Source organism: Pithys albifrons, chromosome 7 (assembly GCF_047495875.1).
Source record: "Pithys albifrons albifrons isolate INPA30051 chromosome 7, PitAlb_v1, whole genome shotgun sequence".
Lineage (NCBI taxonomy): Eukaryota > Metazoa > Chordata > Aves > Passeriformes > Thamnophilidae > Pithys > Pithys albifrons.
This window is the reverse complement of record NC_092464.1, coordinates 44,942,964-44,961,324: the sequence shown is the minus strand read 5'-3', so window position 1 is coordinate 44,961,324 and position 18,361 is coordinate 44,942,964. Positions and strand designations below refer to the sequence as shown.

General features: G+C 42.3%; 1 protein-coding gene and 1 long non-coding RNA gene across 7 annotated transcripts in view; one reads left to right on the top strand and one right to left on the bottom strand.

Moving 5' to 3' along the window:
* MYRIP (myosin VIIA and Rab interacting protein) overlaps nucleotides 1-2,390 on the bottom strand; it is a 204,947-nt gene extending 202,557 nt beyond the window's left edge. For 4 of the 5 annotated variants that reach the window (XM_071561328.1, XM_071561331.1, XM_071561330.1 and 1 more), the window contains exon 1: nucleotides 2,087-2,389. The gene's annotated coding sequence lies outside the window, so the exon portion shown is untranslated. Of the gene's footprint in view, nucleotides 1-2,086 lie in introns of all 5 variants that reach the window. The other variant, XM_071561329.1, reaches the window with a different exon arrangement.
* Nucleotides 2,391-2,475: 85 nt separating this feature from the next.
* On the top strand, nucleotides 2,476-13,198 carry LOC139674135 (uncharacterized). 2 transcript variants are annotated; one of them, XR_011698279.1, is made up of 5 exons: nucleotides 2,476-2,742; nucleotides 6,520-6,694; nucleotides 7,870-8,012; nucleotides 12,187-12,612; nucleotides 12,696-13,198. It is a non-coding gene; the product is annotated as an uncharacterized lncRNA (long non-coding RNA). The 2 variants fall into 2 exon arrangements; XR_011698278.1 differs by having other exon boundaries at nucleotides 2,476-2,820.
* The last annotated feature ends 5,163 nt before the right edge of the window (nucleotides 13,199-18,361 follow it).

Genomic DNA, 18,361 nt, shown 5'->3' with positions numbered 1-18,361 from the left:
TATCTGGATGCAAAAGGAAGGTGAATAAAGCATTCCACAGGAAGGCAGCATTAGTCCACTCAAATTAATGGGTTTTCTCAAAGAGGAAAGCTCTCCCTATGGTTCTCATGGAACTGTATTCAACTAGTTTCTTTCAACTTGTCCAGTTTTCCAAGGGCAAATTAAGGTGGTTTACACTGTCAAACAGCAGTTTCCAGACTTATAACAATAGGGTATGTTAATGTTAGCAGCATTACAAAGGAGTCACATTTTCATACAGACATACTGTTTATGAACAATTTGGTATATACAGCTTTTCTTCAGCATCACCCATGCATACTTTGGGGATTTCCCCCCCTTTTGTTTAAGTACAAACCCTTCAAGTGTTCTGTTTACTGTAAGAATGAAGTTAGAAAGCTCAATTCCTACTGTATTCATATACTTGGGTACACCCTAAGTAGTGCACTCAGATGTATTCATCAGGTTAGCATGGAAGCAAGAAATCAGCTCAGGAAAACAAATGGAAGTTTCAGCTTAGTTTTTCAGATCCTGTTTCTTGATCCAGACACCAGTGGATCAGATGAGACAAAAAAGGACAATACTGTGTCATTTGAATCATAAGGAAGATCAAGAGGCAAATCCTGCCACAGGACACAGTGCTCTATCTCTTGCCCCAGTAGGGGCTACTGGGGTGGAATTGACTGCTGTGCATTATTACTACTGCCAATTAATGTATCACAGCTGTTTCAAATGATAATCCCCTGTTTCTAGGTGCTATATGCATTGTACCAAGTTATCTGATAAACTCCACAGGAAGGCTATAGAATCGCCAAGTACATTTTTAGACACTTGGCTGTAACGCATCAGTAAATACACTCTGATACAATTCAGAATCTGAGTAACGATGGCTAAGGCCATAGCCTAAGGCATTACATACACGATACAGCACCTTCTGCCTTTTGCATAGCTCTGTTCACTTTCTAAAGGTAGAATTAAGCATCAAATACTACTGTTCAACATTTAACTGCAAGGACTGAGTCAGTGGTCTCAATGCTGTTCATGGGGAACAGCTACCACCATTAATAAGCAAATATAAAAGCCTGTCCAGCTTAATGACAAGTTCCTCAAAACCAGAAAAAAATTACTTGTAATGTGAGAACTAGACTAACTGTCCCTCTGTTCTCTCCCTCCATCCTTCCAGAAAACAGTTATCAGAGAAACAAATAAAAGCCTTTATTGCCAAAATTCTTGCTGTGCCTATTCTAAGAAACTCCAGCATCCATAGCAAGACAGCTGTCCACATTTTCAGAAACACAGGAAATAGTAAAATGGTAGGTATAAGGCAAAAACCATAATTTGTCAAAAATAGATTACTAAACGTAGTTAATATCACTGCAAACATGCTTGAGGAGGGATGCACATGCACTGTAAGGCATTTTACAATCTAATTTGGTTATGCTTGCCTGAAACACAACACAAATCTCAGCATAACACAGGCTCCTACTTAATTAGATTCCCTAAGAAAAGTCAGTCCGAGCCATATGGTACTTTCCTCAGCAGTTACAATAAACTGACCTTGATACTAGAAAAACACACGCTGCTTCTGTCTGAGCCACAAATTAAAAGCGCGGAGTGGCAGGATGCTCCCGAGGAACGGGGGCAGCGACTGTGCCACGCTGAAATCCTCCCCGGGCTCGCGGGGAAGTTGATCAAGAGTAAAACAGTCCAGTGATAACGATGATGATGATGCACTGCAGTGACAGCGGTCGAATAGCCACGCGGTCAGCAGAACGCCACGAACATCTGTCCGGTAATTAAAAGCGAGCCTAATGCCGCGCTGCCGCGGAGGAGCGGCCCGTCTCGCCACCGAGCGCCGCGGAGGGCGGCGGCGGCACCTCGGCCACCAGCGGGACCCGCGCCCGGCCCCGCCCGACCCCTCGCTAGCGGGGTGGGGGGACCCGCCGCGGGCCGAGCGCCGGTCGCCCCCCGACGGGGCGCTGCAGCCCCGCGACCACGGCCCTGCCGCAGGCTAGCGCAGGGCGCTGCCGGCCCCGCGGAGTCGCCACGGAGGAACCCCCACCCTAGCCCCGGCCCCCGCTGTACTCACCCTCGGCCAAGTGCGAGGGCAGCACCGCAATGGCAGGCGGGCAGCGGATGCCCCGCGCTCGGGGCACGGTCAGAGCCACCGGCGGCGGCTGCGCCCGTCGCTCATGCACGGAGGGATCTGCCGGCCCCCGGCCACCACCTGCGCGGAGCCGCCGGGCACAGTTGCCCCGCTCCTGTCCGCACCGGCCGACGCAAGGCGAGAGCTCTCAGCCGCCGTCTCCGTCTCCTCCTCCTGCTGCCGCCGCCTCCTCCAGCCCTCCCCGCCCCGCCGGACGCGCCAGCGAGTGCTGCTGCGGTGCCGGCGGCAGCAGCTCCCGCCGCGCACCGGCACCTGCCCGGGCGCTGCCGCCAATCGGCGACAAGGGGACGGGCGGAGGGCGGGATGCGGCGCTCCCGGGAGCAGGGGGAGTTGCACGCACCTCCGCGCTCCCCCCGGCGCGCATCCCTAAGGCTGCATCCCCGAGGCTGCGCCCCCGACAGGCAGCGACCGCGCTTCCCGGCGTGTGCCCCGCGCCGGCCGCCGCTGTCACACTCGCCAGTCAGCGGGGACACCAAAGCCCCAGCTGGCCAAAGAGAAGCAGGGGCACAGGTGCTGCCACGCGGTGCCTGCCTGGGCCCTGGCTGGGTGCGGACCGCGCGTGGTGGGATCTAGCAAAGGTAAAGAGAAGCCGGTTGTTGGGAACGGGCGAGAATTCCACCCACATGAATGCGGCTCACCAGGCAGTCATAATGAAGGTACGGCCTGGTCAGTCGTTCAGTGAGTCACTGCTGTAACGTGGCCGTGCTTTTTTATGTCCTGAATCACGGCAAATTGTACTCTATCAGGCTAATTATTTTTCCCCTGGTGTTAATTTTCATCCCCATTGGTTTGGTTTGGTTGGGTATTTTTTTTTTTTTTGGTCATGCTTGCTTAACTTCATTTTAAAATAGCTGCAGCTGTTCACTGCAAGGTACAGGTTTATTTGATCTCAGCTGAAGTGCTCTGTCAAAGACAGATGCATTCAATAAATCTTGGCAAGGGTTCAAGGAAAATATTTTCTAGGAGAGTATTTTTGTTTACATTAATTTCATGGTATTACAAATAAACTGGTTTAGCAAACGTTTACTTCTGTGCTAACCTACACTTGTCTGTGTAGTAAAATGGGCACCACACTGTGAGGCAGACATCACATTCATTTCAAATGTGTATGCAAAATAAACCCAAATAAAAACTACTTTGGGAAGTACTCTGCATCAGACATTATTTTGTATTTCCCAAACGCACCTATAGGTAAATACATGTCTGAGTGTTTCCCAAACAGAAGAAACTTATTACTTCTGTAAATGAAAACAAGAAAAAGAACCAGTCATTTTCAGCAGTAACATTTTTCAAGAGCAACATGACACGGCAACAAATCAGGGACTGACTTAAACAAAAGGTCATCCACTGCCTGTAATAGAAGAGTAATCGATAACACACACTGAGCATTTTAATAATTGAAAAAATATTTGGGTAGAAATCCCTCTCCAATCTTACAGTTCCAGCTGAAACACTGAAAGAATAATGTTTTAAAGTCAGCCATCAATACCAATTAACTATAATGCTTAGGATTCTACAGCCATGAGATCAAACAGGTAGAATTGCCCTGGCCCTTACTCTCAAGCTACAAAGCTAATATTGAGTTCAAGAGCAATGTTTTGCCCTTGCCTCAGCATTATGCAATTAGGTACACAAAGAGCTTATACCTTTCTCTATAATATTTCCAATTTTTATCCACTGGAGATGAAGCATTGGACTCAAGGCTCTTTCATTTCACACCAATACAGTAATCAGTATGTTTTTACATGCTTACATGTAAATTCATATGTTTTTACATGTTCACATACTTTTAATGCAACACTACTCCAGGGGGAAGGTACTATGGCACAACTAAATCAGCTATTAACTGACAGGGTGAAACTCAGGGGAGAGAAAACAAAGCATAAGTGCAGAAATACTGTAATGGCCTTGTGGATAGTATTCTGGACTTCTCTACTTGACTGCAACTCCTCCCTACTTGTTGGATGCCTTATTTGTCCTTATATACAGGTTTTGGTGTCTCATTTGGAAAGAAGTAAACTTCTCTTTGCACCCATAGCAAGTATTTTCTGATGGATGCCATTCACAGTAAGGGGGGGGGGGGGGGGATGAGCGGGGGAAACCCAAAACCAAAACAGCTGACTAAAATCTCTTTTTTCAGGAAAAGATGGGGAAACTGAGATATGCCAGGCTTTCCCTGGAATCATTAGATAGAGTCATTGAATAATTAAAATAAGTATCCAAATGAGCATGCAGAATAAACAAAAGTCTAAAGAAGACAACCTATTCAGCCAAAGACAAGTCCCAAATGGTAGCATGAAAATTTTTACCCCATGAACAACACATGCCCAAGCATCTTCCCACCCAGTGCCTACAATTGCAGAGGAGCAGGGCACTGAGCAGTGCAAAGGGATACCAGCAAGAGTGAGCAGTCATCAGGGAAAGGGGAATGCCCTGTATGTTTGTGTCACATCCTGTAGCTCTGACATTCCCAGTTCCCCTTACATTTACAACAATTAGGTAAAACTGCAGACTGTGCAATCTTTCAGTGATAATAACCTCAGTATGGAGAGAAGCAAAAAAAAAAAAAAGTCAGACACATGGTATACATCTATAGTAACAGCAACCATGTTGCCATATGGTGCTAATAAGCAGTAGCATGGAAAAAATCTTGTAAAAAATAAATGGCACGTCTAGTAATAATGGTGTGCAGGACAAGAAAATATGTATTTTCTTGCTGGTGAGTTGCTCTTGTCACAATACAGCATTTTTCCATAAAGAAAAAAAGTCATCCAAATGTAGACTGAAATAAGCAGGCTGCTATTGCTTGAAAAGCTTAGCACTGAATCCCATGATGCCATAAGCTACATGTGGATTCAGGGCTGCAGTGGCCAACAGGTGACTCTCAGCCTGTCCCCAGGCTGTGTGTGAGGAACTCAGGGCAGGCTGAAGCCAGGGCCTGTGGTACCCAACCTGAGCCCAGCAGTGAGACACCTGGGTAGGGGTTCCCTCTCTACAGAGAGCTTTCCTTTGCCCTCAGCATCCTTGGAATGAGGCTCCTACCCACAGGGAAGATTTTTGGAGCATAATTCATATGGTTAGGAGTTATACAGCGTACAGTTGTACAGCATACCATTGTTGCAAAACCTTCAAATAAATTGAGTTTTGGGAAAATAAAATTTATGCTGTTTTGGAATTCCTTCAGAGGACATTCAGGGGGCTGCAGAAATCTGATGCTAGCCAATGCAAGCAGTCATACTGGATTATTCATTGATAACCACAGACCACTCTAGAGGGACTTTGAGAAGTTTACTTTCCAGTACCCCAATCTTCTCAATAAAAGCAGAGGGTTTAGTAATGAAATTGGACATGCAAATGTGGACAGTACCTGCTGGAAAGCCACAAGCTGCTTTGCTAGCCTCAGGGACCAATTATGAATTTATTCCAGCCTCCTGATATCTCAGGGTAGCAAATGAAGACAGTAACAAGTAGCTGTGTCTTGCTTTCAGCTGATCTGCTAAGACCACAGAGTATTTTCACAAAATGTAGTTAACAATATTTTAATGGTAATAACTTGGAAGTTGTTGTAACCTTTTACCTTAGGGTCTTAAAGAACTTTATAAATGAAAGTAATTTTATAAAGTGTTGTATGCAAAATATGGAGCAATGTGATAAATCAATTAAATTAGTTAAGTATTTCATAGTCCGTAAGCAAATTAGAAAGCAGTGAAAGAGCTGAGAAGAATAGACAATATTTTACTAGTATTTAATATGTAGGACATATAATTTGATATGGCACTATCAAAGATTTCAGCAATCAGGTTCCCTGCCCTGCAAGCCTCACAGTGTATGAAGGAGCCCCGATAAATTCTTAGTGTGAAAAGAGTAAAAGGAAAGCTGAGAGAGGGCAGAATTAGGGTTATAAACCTACAGTAGCAAAGGAGACTGCTAAAGGAAGTTTTGCTATTTAACCAGCAGCAGCAGAACTTAAGGGAGCTAACACTTTGAGAAGAAACAAAGTTACCAAAGTCTGGCAACTGGGATAGAAACACTAGCAAACAAATTATAACTGGCAGTAAAATGATTTGTTATGACTAGTGAGGGGAAAGCAAAGAGGGGGCGTGGTTTGGGTGGTTTTGTTGTGGGTTTTTTATTTTTTTTTAGGGGGGTTGTTTGTTTTTGTTGTGGTGGTGGTTTTATGGTCAATGAAAAGGTAACAGATATAAGAGAGATGGTAGCGGAAAAAAATGATGGTAAGTAGGAAGAGCTACCCATCATTACTGCAAAGAATAATCAAAATGGGAATAAATTATGGATGGAAGAGAATATGCTGCTGCACTGTACCATTGCTAATGCAGATTTCCTTATTCATTCAGGGTACATAAATGCAAGCTTGAAGGTATCTAAGCAAGAAGCTGCATGCAAAGAACTGAAGACTCTTTCAGTGCTCTTCACTTATGCCTGCCACCACATGCATGTGTGTGAGGACAAGATTGAACTGCACGTAAATGGTCATTCATTTGGACAAGTAAAAAGAAAATTCTTTAAAAGGTGTGATGAATTCTTCAATTTCATTTAAGAATGAATTTCATTTTGTGACAGTGGCTGAAACACGTGACAAGTGTCCTTCATCATCAGGGATATTTTGTGTGTGTTTGTTTTTTTATTTTTTTATATCAACCTTTTTCTCAACTTAGCCCCACCTTTCATGCAGTCACCCTCTTGCTCATCAATCTGAGGACAAACAGTTGCAGGAGAGATATGGTTTACTGAAGCTTTTTTTTTAGAGCTGCATTTATGTCCTGTGCAAAGTGGTGCTGAGGATGTGGTAGCATCTTTAGTGTGATTCAGCTCTGCTTTCTTCTTTACAAATTTAAAAAACAAAAAAAAAAAAAAGAGAGAGAAAAAAGCTGTATAATGCCCAGGGAAGGAATAAGACAAACCATGCAAGTCTGCAGCTAAACAGGGAAATGCTCATAATAAATCAGTTTTGACTTCACAGATTCAAGCACTGAGCAAACAGGAGTGAGTGTTGGTTTAACTCTTGATCTCTTGTGTTCAATAGTATTTTCTTTCAGCCTCACTTGGTTTCTTTGTACCAGAATCAACAGATGGCTGTGAAATTTTGGGTTTATAACAAACCCATCTAAAACTATTATGCCTGCAGCTCTCCACTGTGTTTGTTTATTAAATTCTTTAGCACCGTGAGAAATTGTTTGCTTTTAAACCTAACTTTTACTTAGCACCTCTGATACCTAGAGCCAGACTACAAGATTACAGGAGGTTGTTTTTCATAGAAAGACCTACTAAATACTTTTCTTATTCAAATAAATTATGCTTTTTCATTATTTGAAATTATAAAAATCTAAATTTTATAAGTTGTCATCAACCCAACTGCCTTGGGCTAAAGGCAACAAATGTAGATGGTAGTGTTGAAAGCTTTTCTGCCCCTTATTATAACTCTATACAAACTACCCTCAGATGCATAGAGTATACATTATATAATTCTATGCTTATATTTTGCAAGTGAAACCACAGCAAAAATGTAACAAATCCTCATGAACAGAGACTTAGAAATCCTAGGCAGTACAAAACCAGTGAATTCAGTCAAGCAAGATTAGTCAAAATTAAAATATTTTATATTAACTTCTTATATTTTAGTACATCCTGAATAAAGTAGTTTTCAGAAATTCTTTTTTTTTTCTTTTTTTTTTTTCTTTTGAAAGAAACCCTAATCCTGACAGTAATTTCTGCATGGAAATGAGGTCAACAAAACCAGCTCAGTAGAATTTTCCGACCAATTATTTGGGGATACAGAATTTAACCACTTCCAAGGCAAAGAGAAAACTCAACTTTTCAAAAAGAAAAGGTGAGTTTGCTCAGTTTTCCCCCATTCCTGTTACACCACTGGATAGAAAAGGTAGAATTTGATCCACATTTACAAAACTTTTATGCAGCTGTATTACATCTAAGTCCCTTCTTCTGTGATATACATCTGTTCAGAATAAGTAGCAGGTGGCTGAGGAAGAAATGGATATTGTGAACAGTAAAAATGCCTGGTGCCAGTGAGGCAAGCTCTTTGCAAATGACAGAAGCTGGTTCATGGATGTTTCTATGTCAGGAAAGCAGACTATATTAATTAGATACGTGGACTGGTAGGATTAACCCTGGCACAGTAGTAACAGATATTCTGAGAAACTTCCCTCCACAATGCATATATCAAGAGATGAATATTAAAATAAAAATTATCAAGCAAAAGCTATTTCCATGATGACTCTTTCAGAAAGGTAGCTTCTCTGTAAACAAACCCAAAGCTTACAGACAAATGCATAGCAGGAATAGACATGGCAATTATAAGAAAGCTGCCTGCCAGCACCCATTTCCAGAAAAAAAACTAAGGCAAAGTATTGTGAAAGTAGATGTGTTGATGCTGGCACATCTAATCATGTTATTGTTTGACATATTCTTGCACAACCTATCACATGCCTTGATTATGCTCAGTACCCTTTGAGCTTGTTCTGTACAAGCCCATAGAAAATACATTGTGCTTGTTTCAAAGAGCTTACCCCATGAATGCTTTAATTCCTCTCCCTGGATTTTCTATAATCAGTTTGTTCCTTGGTGTTTTCTCACACACAAAGCAAAATTCTTCTTATTTAATTTACCCCCAAAAGAGCATGGGATGTACTGGAGCAGGATTATATCTGTCACAAGCTGTAGAAATGACTGTGTGGCTTTATGCAAATCCTCTAGGGATTGTCCCAAATCCACACAAGTTTCTTTTTTGTATATCTGCCTTGGGACCTGACAACAGCCATTTTACTTTTCTATCTTGTTTTAAAAGTATTGTGTCTGACAGGACCTTGTCACTTACTTCACAGTGGCTTGTCCTTGTGGAGGGCTGCAGGCACCACATGGATGCACTTTGCAAGACCAGCATCAGCCCTGCAAGACTTATTCCTTACCTCCTTCCACCCTGCCCAAATTAGCAACAACTAGACTTCAGGAATTTCTCAGCTTTTTAAATTTCGATGACAACTACCTTTCCAGTTTGCAAACTGGTATACACCAGCTGTCCAGTAAACCGAGGACAAGATAATGTATGTCCTCTTTCCCTGCTCAACTCTGAAACTCTCAGCATTCGGACCAACAGGGTGTGTCACTCCAGACAAATATTTAAATACTGAGCTTCATTTCCTTATGCAAGTTCCTTGTGAACGTATAAAAATACAGTCCCTAGAATTTTAAAACCTAAAATACCCACATCTATTAATTAAGTATTTAAGGGGAGAGACTGGTCTCTAATTACACAGCTCAAACTGTTCATTTTCCTATGGGTGCCAATTATTATAGTTCTCCTTGGTGGCATCTCACTGTAGGGCGTGGGGTAATGAAGACAGATGAGTAAATAGTGCACATAAGATATCTGTGAATCATTAACAAAGTCATTAAAATGATCACAGATAATTTTTACTGAAATAGGGTCTAGCACAGAGAATAGTCACCCTTCTTGTGCCCAGGCTGTCTGTGATGTAAGGAACAGAAAGCTCTGTGGCCAAGTCTCAATCTAACAACCTTTTTAATAAAAGCCCCTGTAACATTCACTTTAGAAGCCTTCCATTTTCTTATGGTCATTCTTATGAGGGATTATTCTGATGCACTGTCTGTTTGCTGGCAAGGAATTCTGTGCCAGGAAAGATGCCCACAACTCCTGCAGCAGGGCTTGGGAGGGGACACAGGCTAGTTGCCGGGTGTGAAAGCATTTAACCCTAACTGTGAGGCAAATATAAAGTTGCAGCCTGATGTTTGTTTACTTTACACAGACTTTGGTGTGAGCATGGCCATCTGTGGCCTTCCTGGGCAGGTGAGTTTTCCATGTGTTGGCTGGTCCCACCATGCTGCACACGTGTTACCACATTCCCTGTTACAAGTTTTGCTTGTCTGGATCCTCCCTGTACATGGCCCTGTTTGGAACAGGCATCCATCAGTGTGCCATTAAGCTGTTACAGCCATCACTGCTCAATGGTTGGATCTCTGGAACAGCAGATGGCCTGTAACTCTTACTGGAAACTTCAACCCTTTTTATTTCAATGCTCCTGGTTCTGTAGTTTTATCTCCTCATGCCTGAAGAGAAAAGCTGGAGGTCCCGAGGTGGCATTTGAAATGCAGCTCTACTCCTATTCCCACACCTGGCTCAGAAGAGTGAGAAATTTGCTGTCCTTTAATGAAACTCTTTGGTGAAGGTCATTAATTTTTATTTTTCTTTGAAAGTGCTATGGAATGCAATCCTTGAAAAAATAAAGACACTATGATTATGTACTGCTGTAGAAGAGACAATGTTTCCACAGCAACTATTAGTGGGGACCCAGCATATACCATGAGCGTTATGTGACTTCGTTACCTCTAAACCATTCAATGGTCTGTATTAAACAACATTAATGGGAATAGATTCAGTTACACTTTTAATACCCAGCTGATGTACTTGATGTAAACAGCTTTACTGCAAGCTATAAGTCTTTCCAAAAAAAAAACCCTTAAATAGAATAGCAAATAAATTGTCAAGCCAATGTTGCTGTAAGACTTCAGCTTTTATATCTGAGGTTCATTTGTTTCACTTGCAGCTATATTGCCCTCTCTTGCAGTTTAATCTTACCTCTAGTGGATGCATAAATATATTAAAAAAATCTCCATATCAAGTACCAAACAATTTAGAAGTACTCTATCTTTGAAGACATTATCAAGGCTCTTCATTTGGTGGAAGGGGTTATTTTGCCAATGGAGAAATTAAGGCAAATGCAAAGGGATAAGCTGAGAAAATTCAGGATCCCTGTAGCCCCCAGGCACAGCTTTATCTGTGAAGTGAGGTTTTCTCAATGGAAGATGGTGAGGATAAGGATGAATTCTTGATAAGGAGCAAGACAGAAATACATAGGGTTTTACCAGCTGTATGAATAATAAAATGCCTTCAGTTTGCTAAGCAAGTGTAGTTCAGGAGCAGGACATTAGCAAGAGCTTCAGTAGCCAGCTCTAGGGCCTCTTCATCCTTTCCTACTTATTGATAAAATTATAGAGGACCAGGTACATACTCATGGAATCTGGGATCTCAGATCTCAGGAACTCAGAGAAAGGCTAAAGGGAAATTATAAAATAAGTACAAATCTGTATATTGGTGGACTGTGTTTGGTTGTTAATAGGAGAATCTATTCTCCTAATCTTTCCTGGAGTCATCCATAGATCCTGCTGTTCACATAATGAAAGGTCTGTAGATTTCAGAGAATCTGCTAAAAACTTTTAAATCTTTCCCCAACAGGTTGTACCTAATATGTCACCTTAACCAAGAGAGAATCACAGAATATTCTGAGTTGGGAGGGAGCCACAGGGATCGTCAAGATAGCCCTCATGTATGGATACATATGTTATGAGAGGTGGTTCTGTTATACTAAGTGATAAGACACCACAGTCAGCGATTCCCTTAGGCAGAAAACTCCTGCCTTTCCAACCTTCCTGGTGTGACCCTGTTGTGACATAACCTGTGTTATTTTGAAGGACTACTACTCACCTATGGGATTACTTAAATACATTACTTAAAGTTCTCTGAAAGGCTGATTTTGCAATACGAGAACAAACAACAGTGAAACAGTCAAGGTACTGGTTGAGTTCAGTTCATTCAGTGGAAGCTGAACTCAGGAAAGACAAAATTGTAAAGATGTACAGGAAGAAAAAAAATCCCTGGAAACATTTCCAAGACCTCTCAGTAGCAACAAACTTTCATTTCACAGGAGTTACCTGTCATTACTGGAGAGGTCATACCATTGTTTCAGAGCAAATTCCAATTCCTCTCTGCCACTCCACTCCAAAATCACAGGATCTCCTTTTGCCTAAGAGACTCCATTCTAAAGCAGTGAACAATATGCTAGCCTTGTTACAGAACTTCCAACAGCAGCAGGACACTGCAGTGCAGCTCTGCAGCCTGATGTAGCCCTGGTATGACCATGTTGCACAGGCTGGAGTGAGAAGCTCAACATTTCATTCCTTTCTTCCAGGTCTGTAAAGACCCAGGCTCAGCAGGTCCTCTGAGGCCCTGTAGACATCTAAGCTGACTATTCCTATGAGGCTTCTCTGTCATGGCCCTGGCAGGACACAGATCTTCCTAAAGGTATTGTTTATCACGAAGCCAGTACTGAGAGAGCCATACGGTCATAAGCTACCTGCATTCTGATATCAAAAGATGCTGCTGGCTTCAACTTTGTCTTAATGTTTGATATAATTTGCATTTTAAAGTAAATGCAATCAGACCCAGACACTTTTCAGCACATCCTACAGGCACCAAGGGAAGGAGAGAATACACTCTACATTGGAAATGGCAGTCACATCCTTTTCTTACAAGCAAATGAGAATAGACCCTGCAATGAGAATGCTATCTAAATCCGTATGAGTGTGACTACATTTGAAACAGTGGCACCAACAAGGTGAGTCTCAGACAACCTCATTATTCTCTGGGTGTGATTACTTTGGTAGTTTTTCTCCTAAATGCCTATTCCTTTCCTTGCAGAGTCTGAATTTGCAAATTATTCTGCTTCTCTCTGCCTGTGCTCTACCAAGACTCTTATGGATGAAAATGGCAACTTCAATCACTTTCCAAAATTTGTATGTGACTACACATATCATTTTGCTTATTATTATGTTTTAATTTTTTGAAGATTTTTGAATGGAATTCTGTGACATTACACCTTACACACTCATTCAGAAGATTAACTTGCTTGAGTTGCAGAAAGCGATTCATGTGGAAAAATAGTTTCTTTTTACCTTGCCAAATATTCAAGTGCATTTCTCAGCTACTGACTAATAAAACTCTGCTTCTCAAATTATTTTGTCTTTTTTCCCCTCTCAGAAAAATACATCATATACCTACTATTTGTTACCTTTTTAATGAATGGAATAATAAAGGGTATCAGCAAAGAACCCAGCAGCAACCCAAACAACAGTTCTTGCACTCTAATTATGGAGATAAATTGGACTTTTTTCCCCCCAGTAAATCTTTATGAAAACAACTAATTTATGTCTTTGGCCTGCTTTCTCCCTCTACTGGTCTGAAACAGAATCTTTCCCATGGGTAATTTGAAGACCTTCCATATTAAGATCTGACCTTTGTACCACAGCAAAGACAGCTCGATGACCTTGGAGTTCATTCTCTGTGGAACTCAGGAGTTGCATGTCACTGTATTTCATGGATAAGGGCAATAGACATCCTCAACTTTCTGGCCATATTTGTGCTATTTCTTCTTATAATACCTCCTCTTGAATAGTCACGATAGCATGAGAATTAACCACAAATCCATGATTTATACATCACTTTGAACCTCATTCAGGTGATGAGAATGAATTGCTGTTCAAATTTGCTCTGTTAAGCAAAATGGAACACACGAATGGGAAAAGGTGGGAGACAATTGCCATTTTAAACATCATAACAGCAAGAACATCACAAATTCTCTGAGCTGGGCGTTCCTTACTCAAAAGAAGTCAGTTTGCATGGAGTCTACATTCAAATGATATTGCCACTGTGTTCCTCCTCAATCATGTTTTTCTCACTCCTTTGGCAGTCACATAGCAAGCTACCTCAAGGAATGTGTCTGGCCAAAATATAGTTTTTAATATACCTTTCCAAAAGTTTTGGGGTTTTCGTTTGTTCTGTTGGTTGTTTTTTTTTATCCAACAACTTGTGCTTCAGTCAGCTTAATGAGAGAATGAATCACAGCCTGAACATGGTTCTGATGTATTCAGGTTCTCCATTTCCCCTTAATATAACCTTAATTTCACCTACCACATGTTCTCATTCCAGAAGGACCTGATCACTCTATCCCTGGTTTATCTTTGTCCCTGAGAGGTGCCCTTTAACCTACAGTGCCAACACAGGTGAAACATTCCAACACTGAGGTTTGCTTGCATACTCTGCTGGATTAGGCCACTGTGTATTCCCATGGGATGCTGGGGAGTGTGCTGGTATGGATCATGCTCAGATCAACATATCCTGGAGATCCATCTTCCTTATCATCCCTTCCTCTAACCTACAGAAGAAATATTGATTTTCAGCATGACTCATTGACAAGTTTTTAGCTCAGTATTTTCCACTGACGAAGGTTTGTGTCACTGTCTTATTTCAACCACAGCAAGAAAGTCAGATAATCTCCTCCAAAGCTGAGCTCTCCAGACACCAGCATAGGTGGCTGCTGCACCTCAGCAAGTAGCCACGACACAGCACTGGGATGCTGAGATTTTTATTCCTGGAGCAGGAATCCACTGCCTTTTCACAATCAAGTGGACCAGAGAGAGCAGAGCCACTGGGAAGGTTTCCAAGTCTGGGAACATCATACTGCTGTTTGCCTGGAGAGTCCAGATTAATTTCTGCAGTGCAAGTTGTTGCTTTTACTGGTACAACCTCAGCAAACCCAGTTATTCAGAGCTTATAAAATTAATGGCTTTTTTAACTCCCACCATGAACTGGCAGCTTATAGTTTTGAATGTAGAAACAGGGGGAGATTACTAAAATTAAATATAAAAAACCCAGCTTCTAAGCATCATTAGGCTTGATGGCAATGCGAAATGTTTGCTGAGGAGTTCAGAGAAGAGGATCATATACTTGATAGTGTGAGAAAGTATATGGCCTTGCTGTCAAAGGAGAAAAGGCTGTTAAGATAGAAGAAAAAAGCCTAGCTCAGCGTCAAGGATGGCTAAGCAAGTGTTTAGAGCTCATCACAATTTGGAGAGGTAGCCAGGAGGTGCAAAGAAGGGGAAAAAAAAAAACAATGAGGCTAAACCTACATGGCCAAGGAAAGGAAAGAAAGAAGAAAAACATAAATACTCTAGAAACAATCCATAAGCAGCAGAGTTGCAGAGCACATCTTAATGGCAATATTTCATATATTCTCATTTAAGTGTCTTTCTGGCCTCTGCATAGACAAGAATAGGCAATGGTACAAAGGTTGCCTGTCACCAGGTTAGACTCTTGTCTTATGATACTGAGGCAGATATGAGAGAGGTCAACCCACGCCTCCATGCTGGCATACCTGTGCCTGCATACCTCCGTCTGTTGCAGCCACAGATTCATTTGCTCTCCCCAGCCAGCTTAGGCTGCTCCCATCCATGGGTCAGAGGAAGCTGCTCGAGACTCTCACAACCTGCAAACCCTGGTATTACTCCCTTCAGCTGCAGTACTTGACATGTAAACCATCTGCAGCCAGAATGGAGTGTGCAGCCTTCCTCCATGAGAGCAAAGGAAGCAGGCACAAGCTGGGGCTGCACTAAAGTGCTGGGGGATTTTATAGCCCAGGCCTTGCAGCCCTAAATATAAACCTCTGTTGTTTAATTAATGATAATTAACTGAATTTGAGGGTGCAGGCACCACACGCTCCTTGCCCCAGCCCAGCCAGAACCTCACCTCCCAGCTGTTAAGGTGAAACATAACCAGGCTAGCTGGGTTGAGTTAAAAACCAGTGCATGGCAGTTTAGCTTAAAAGGATTACAAATCCCTATGTTTTTCTCACTGCTTGGTCTGACAAAGGCAGTTACATTTCCTAACAAAGTGCTCAGGCTCTACAGGAAGATGATCAGCTTTCCATTCCCTTGAAAAGATTTGATCTCACATTGTCCATCTTTGCATGCTGTGTTGAAATGGGTGGGCAAGAAAGCAAGAGGAGTAGGGTCTGGTTCCTCGCAGATGACCCCAAATGGAGCAGTTTCTCAGAAGGGGAAATAGTCTGTGAGGAGCAAATGAAGCTTTTCCATGAGTCAGGGTGAGAGAGACAAAGATTGCAGTGGGTGCCAAATTCTTCTTTACCGACTCAAACAGACCAGAGCAGGCTTTGACTTTTCAGCAAGCACCGTCTGTGTTAAAGCTGATGACTGTGCTCATGTATTGCCCACTGAAACAGAGCACCTGGGCACTGTCTGCACAGAGATTAGGAGCATGAACACTCCCTGCCCTGGGTACATGCAAGCACAGCGGGGTTGATTGGGAGCCAGCTGGGAGAGGAGAAGGGAAATGCCTCTGGAGCTGGCTGTGCCCAGGGAAGGAATGCCCTGTGACCAGGCAGAGATGTTCAGGATGTCTGTGGGAGTGATGAGCCACAAGCTGCTAAAGCAGGGGAGCAGGAATTAGGAGCACAGCTCAGACAGGTGCAGAGAAACAGCCCTGGCACAAAATAAAATGTGGCCAGAGCTTCCTGCTTGGCTGCCATTTGCTCATGTCTCTCCACACAATTACAGACATTTAACTCTGCCAGTTTAATACCCTCTTTGATTTCCAATTACTGGAAGGATCCATGTCCTCTCACAAAATTAACTTGGGATTGTTGTTCAGTAGCTCACCCCAGATAAACTCCGGTTTGCCTTGCACATCTCAGCGTGGCAGCTCAGTCAGAGGCTACTCCTATTCAGTGTGGGTTTCAGTGGCATCTGCACAGGCATCAAACAGGCAAGACAAAGCGGTGGATCAACTCTGGTATTCCTCACTGTGTGCTCAGGCTGCAGAACGGGTGCTGCCCCAAAGCTGCCCGTGGTGAGCCAAACCTCTGCACTTCACAGGGCTGGACATGACCTCACCTTCTCAGCAGCTTCAGTGTGCTTCTGCCTCGCCTCTCCTGGCTTTCTCCAGCACATCTTGATTTTGGAAATTTCCCTAACACAATTCTAACCAGAATTGCAAGGTCTTCCAGACAAAGAAACAAACAAACAAACCAACTAAGAAAAGGAAAAGAAAAACCCCAAACCAAACCAAAACAAAAAAGGCAAACTGAGGGAGCAGGAAATAAAACCAATTCTGTTTCCAAGCACGGCTTAAAGCTGCTTGCCATCAGACCCTGACAGTGCTCATGTCATGTCGGCTGTCTGCTTACTTCTTGAATTCCCTCTACAAGTTACTCTAGTCAGAGGAAAATAAAAGTGACAAGCAGTGCTGACATGTACGTGCTCTGAAGAGGACAGGGACAAAGTCCACTGTGAGGTTTTAAAAATAGTTGTGCTGCAAAGGGTACAAAAAGATAGACTAAGAGTCTATTTCCCACACGTGCAGATCTATGGGCACTTTGAGTGCTGGCAGGGTTGCCACATGATTTAGTGTATGTGTTTAACTAGGATGGCAAGGTGATCTGCCAGGTGACTGTCCAAATGCAAGGATTTTGTGGTTTGGGATCATAATGTAATCTGCTCCTCCAATACTGCAAAACAAATCTATAGGTTTCTTAATCACTTACTCAGTTTCCTGACATATTTCCAGTAGAAAAATTAACACATCAGTTACCTCAGACCTATTTGATATGTATGTGTGTGTGTGTGTGTGTGTGTGTGTGTGTATGTATATCTGAATGACAGGTTAAGAACTGGAAACAGAGCAGGCATGTCTTAGTGTTTGCCAGGGGTTTTCCATTTCAAGTTCTTCTAAGCTTCCTGGAAACTACTACAATATACACAAGTCCAGTGGTTTTTGTGTCCCTTCCTAAAATAATAGGAGCAGCACACAATATCACAAACCCTTTAACCAATCAAGCATACAATTAGCAAGCAATTTATGTGTTTTGTCTGCAATTTTCCTCAGCAGCAGCTTTAGTAGAGACTACTGGGCAGTCTTGGCTTGACCAGAAAGATCAAATTTGCCAAAACCATTGCAATTAAGTGAAAGATGTTCCTATTACCTCTAGAACTGGCTGGGAAGAAATTATATACTCAGCTCTGCCTACCAAGAAGCAGGCATTCACAATTATAAGGAAATGATATCCATCTTGTTTAAATAAGTTTTTATCATGGGTTAGTAGAAGGCTGTACAAGGCAAATTAAATTTCTTATCAGCTTTAAGACAGAGAAAACTGTTGTGATAGGACTTCAAAAGCATTATATTTAAATACTTATTTTGCAGGGAAAATATATCAGTGGAAAATGGAAAATCCTTCAGTTATCAAATGCTCAACTAATGCATACTAAAAATGACAAATACACCCAGGAAATTCACTTTAAAAATGCACACTGAGCTCAGTAATTCTGCACAGTCACCAGTGAATGATACTGTAAAAGGAATTTTGATCTCAGCACCTAAATCCGAGGCTACAAAATAAGAGCTAGTTTACTGAGAAATTTCAACCAGTGCAGACATTGCAGAGACCAAAAGTCCTGCAGGAATTTACCGATGTTGGCTTATCTGCCAGCCCCAGATCTGGGTATGTTTTAGCG